We start from the raw sequence: 4,612 nt of genomic DNA, 5'->3' as shown, positions 1-4,612 counted from the left end.
ATAAGAAATACAATTACAATCTTTAGCTTCTCTTTCTCTATGCATTATGATGATACAATGTTTCAACATCGCCTCCAAAGGCAAGCGACGGCAGGCTGATCTATTTCCACGTAGCCGATGAGTATGGCGAAGTCGAGAATGAGTTCGAGGTACTCTGCATTGCATTCAAGGGCTTCCAAGTGAGTAAACTGGCAAGCAGGCTGAAGGACAAGCTGGGAATCCCCGGCCTCACCGTCTGCACCAAAAGCCCGTTGAACGGGAAGCTCTACCCTCTCTGTCTCCACCTCCCTCCCAACAACGCCACCATGCACGTTATCGTGCTCCCCCCTTCATCAAAAGGTGATCTATCTCATAAATACTCGATTCTTGAATCTTGAACTAGCCCTCCATTTGAAATACTTGCTTTTGGTTGTGTTTGATCATGTCTTGGTAGCTAGAGAAATTGAGGAAATTGCGAAATTCATTTATTGATTGTGCCAACTATTATATGTAGGAAATGGTTCAAATATAAACTTTTTTATCGTGAAAATTGTGAGAATACTGCACTGAACGTATAAATTAACTGCATGGTGATAATATATTCAACATATAATGTTATCATATTATAGTTACTTTATACGTTAGTGCATTGTTCTCAGTGATCTCACGACAAGTTTTTATTTTAACCCAATCACATTCATAGTAATTTACAGTTGAATGTTGCAGTGTATGTATTTATTTATTTTTTGAGATAAGTTATGTATGAGAGGCTCGGAGTAGAAAGGTATTCTGTGAACGTGGAATGATTAATGTTGTCTCATTTGTGTTTGTGCAGCTTTTTTCGGGACAACCAATTTATGAAGGAGAGGATAATGTATTCTAATGATGTAGAGTGTGAAAGGGGAATAACAATACTTAGCAAAAACACATCCATCACATGTAAGGATACGAAGATTAATACTGATATTCCAGGCCGTTCTGACTTGAGGTGAAGTTGAGCGTATTCTCAACATGGTGGAATGACTTTAGATGATAATGTTAATCTTGATTGTTTTGTATATAATTGCGATGACTTGATCTTGATGGATTGGTGCTAATCTTGATTGTTTTGTATATAATTGCAGTCATTGGTGGTCTAGGTATCTTATTCTTGCATTATTTAGAGGATCAATAACTGCTTCAGTGTTGCTTTCGTTGCTCGTTACATTTTGCATGTAGTTTTTCTAGCTTTTTTATATTAAAAGCTGCAATTTTTCTTCACGTTATGTCGTCATCGTAGAGTTGTAAGTGTTTCTTGGACTTGTAAGAGAGAGTGGTTTGAGTAATTTGAGATTGATTATTTTCGTCCTCTTAACTATTAAATTTACAATTTCGTGGATCTCAATGTTTTTGGCTAATAAATTATGGGATATTCTTTTTTGAAATTTTAAAAAGAAAAAAAAAGTAAATGTGATATATACACTACAACAAAATCAGCCTATAAGGATGCTTATATGAGGACTCTTTTAAGAAAAGAGTCCTATTATGTATTTAATAGGACTCTTATTTTAAAATTGTCTTATCTAATTTATTGGGAGCATCCACCAATACAAATTATGTCTATCACTGCAGTGTAGAGACTACGAATTCTGTAAATTCTGTAGTCTATGCGAAAATTAAATAAAAGTAAAAAAACTAAAAAATAAAAATAGCCAAAATAAAATCTCTAAACACATATTCCCCCTTCTTCAAGAACGATACCCCCAAATCCCTATTTCATTCTTCTCCCTATTTTCCCTCTCACAAATTCCTACAATGGAATGGATTAGCAGCGACGATTCGCCACCACCATGAAAAATCTCGGTGACCACAACCTTCGCCGTTCACCATCGCGAGGAAGAGCTCGACCTTATTCTCTCTACCAGAGCATCATGTGGAATGAACGTCACTCATTCTGTTACTCCGCTATACCCTCATCGACCTCGACACTGCGCCAACAAAGCACGTTCTGCTTCCGACACAAACAAACCGGTGTAATTTTCCTCTCTCCTTGAACTCGATTCGAATTGTAGCATTTTTGCCTCTTTGAATTCTGCATCTATTGATGAAAATATTTGCTTGTTATAAACTGTTGTTTTCTAGTATCAGATTGGGTAAGTGAAACTCAATTTGTAATTTTGACATTTCTGGATCATTCAATGCATAAATTACGTTATGAGATTTAATCTGCAACTGTTCGATTCATATAAGTGGTGCATTTCCAACTGAGAACTCATTTGCCAAAGCATACTGTATTAAATTTGTGTAAGTATAGCAGTTGCATTTACATTAACAATTGCTGTAGACTGACTAATTCCATTGGATTACCAGATTTCAGTTGACAATACCTCCAAGCATGGGATATGAACAAAATCCGTTGAGTTTGTATTATTGCTACGATGCTGAAGGTGAAATTTGAGATGATAACGTATATGCATTTCTGTTTTGCTACAGGTATAGATAACTGGCAAGAGCTGGAATGTCCTCACCGTGGAGTGGTGGCGATAATTTCCTATTTACTTTTTGTGTTTTACGTATATGAATCATCCTCGTATTAAATCAACGTCATAATAAATTGTCTTTTTGCAGAGTTATGGGGTATCAGTTGAGGATATATTTGAAGTTGAGGTGAGCGCTGGTCCCTCCTTTGACGAAATCAAGAAGCTACCAAATAAAGTCCTGCTATTGTGTGATGAGTGTTGGAGATGTTACACTGTATAATTGCATAGTGCTGTGGTTTGGAATTTTTAGTCGTAGGCTTATATTTCGTGGATATTGCTAGGTACGCGAAGTTCCAATTTGTTGCGGCATCTGGAAAAGAGTTTCTTTCCTTCGTTGTGTTTTCTGCTTGTTCCTGGATACATGGTAAGGTCTCTAGATGTAGTGAAGATTATATTCATCGTTTGACTTCCTATCGCTGGTACTAGTGTTTGTGCTTAGTTTGGGAGGGCGATAGTCTGCTTCGATGCTGCAGCAGAAGCGGCCAGGTATGGTTTCACGGTAGTGGACAGGCCAGAGGGGTTTCTGGTATTGGCAGTTGCATCTTTAGGCGAAGATGTGATTGAAAACTAACTGGTGCTCCAGAGGTGCATATTTTTATTACTAATTTCATAACTTATTCATGTTTCATTTTATCATGGTTCCAAATGTGGTCTTTGGTCTGTGGTCTGCGAAGGACGCAGCAGAACTGGAGGAGAAGAAACGTGGGGTAATCGGGCGAGGGAGGAAGAAGACAGATGAGTCAGAGTATTTTATGTGGAATGATGTCAATGTGTCATGTGGTAAGCTAGTCCCATCGGAGCATAAGGACAGCCCCCTCGAGTACAATGAGTGTGTTGTCTACGATTTAGAATAAGTGAGTATAAAGTTTCTGGTGGCTATGAAGTTTGAGGAGAAGGATTTCTACTCTTCTGACTGGACGTTGCAGAACATTGCATCCAAAGGTATAATCTTTAATCTCCCATTTTATTTTATTTTTAATTGGCATTCTTGATATGTATCTTTGATTCTGGTCATTGCCTAATCTTGAACAGATATGCCAACTTACTGAAATGAACCCTAATTCCCTTTTCCTCCAAATAAACTATGAAAATCACAAGAGATGTGTGATTCCCTCAATATCAATGTGTTTCCCTTCTTTAGATTCTACAGAGGTGCAGAGGGTAGAGCTTGTAGCTTCAGTTGCACCCATGCAACAGTAAGAGACCGCGTTTTTTGTGCTTTTTTTACTACATAAATCTGTTTGATTCTGCTGCTGATTCATGTTGTGCAGCAATACAATGTCTCAGATCAAGAAATTTAAAGATGCATTGGCCAAACATGCTAGTGCCGTCTCGGATCAGCAAAGGGCTTGGATGAATGGGAGCTGTCTGCATTGGCCTCTCGTGGTCTGATTTCAAGAAATTTGGTGACAAATTCATCCAAGGATTATGAAGCTGATGTCTTTAGCATAAGATGACAATCTGGTAGGTGTGAATGGTGTTGGCTTAGAGTAAGACCATTAGTTCTGAAATGCGGCTTGGTTTCTCGAAATAGGAAAGTAGCATCTAGGTCAAGTGATATCTAACATTTTCTTCTTTTACAATTCCATGGCTATTAATACTCATCTATGATAGCAATTCTGAATTGTGCATGAGGATTATAGCTAGTCTTTGATTGTTGATGATGTGTTGATTACTTAAATATTTGCAGGAGGGACTTCCTTTCTAAGGGGCATTATCAATTTTGTGCCCGATGGTTTCAACCGTAGTAGCATTTCACCTCTGAGCATAAAGGGCATCAATCTACAGAGAGGGAATCAATTGAAAAAGAAGAAAAGAGACCTTTATATTAGGAAAAGGCATAAAAACTAATATGGTGTTCTCGTGAGTGAGTGTAATGTACTTGTATGTTACTTCGTACTTGCATCTATGATGTAATATTTTAAATTTGAATGTAATGAAATATCGTTTATTTTAATTTTGTAAAATTAGTAGTTATGCATGATTTTTGGTAATGAATCAACTCGTAGGAGCTAATATGAACCCACGTAAGACTAGATATTATAGAACAACAAAATATGGACTCTATTAGGACACTCGCTTATTAGGACACTCTTGAGTGTCACAAAAATGAG

At 37.3% G+C, this 4,612-nt stretch overlaps 2 long non-coding RNA genes across 2 annotated transcripts; both read left to right on the top strand.

Moving 5' to 3' along the window:
• The first annotated feature begins 1,693 nt into the window (after positions 1 to 1,693).
• Positions 1,694 to 2,689, top strand: LOC130986868 (uncharacterized). The gene is made up of 3 exons (XR_009089460.1): positions 1,694 to 1,991; positions 2,329 to 2,451; positions 2,587 to 2,689. It is a non-coding gene; the product is annotated as an uncharacterized LOC130986868 (long non-coding RNA).
• Positions 2,690 to 2,776: 87 nt separating this feature from the next.
• LOC130986867 (uncharacterized) lies at positions 2,777 to 3,819 on the top strand. The gene is made up of 3 exons (XR_009089459.1): positions 2,777 to 3,440; positions 3,640 to 3,694; positions 3,786 to 3,819. It is a non-coding gene; the product is annotated as an uncharacterized LOC130986867 (long non-coding RNA).
• The last annotated feature ends 793 nt before the right edge of the window (positions 3,820 to 4,612 follow it).

Source organism: Salvia miltiorrhiza, chromosome 5, assembly GCF_028751815.1.
Source record: "Salvia miltiorrhiza cultivar Shanhuang (shh) chromosome 5, IMPLAD_Smil_shh, whole genome shotgun sequence".
NCBI lineage: Eukaryota > Viridiplantae > Streptophyta > Magnoliopsida > Lamiales > Lamiaceae > Salvia > Salvia miltiorrhiza.
The sequence above is the reverse complement of the archived record's forward strand: the minus strand, read 5'-3'. Positions and strand labels throughout refer to the sequence as shown.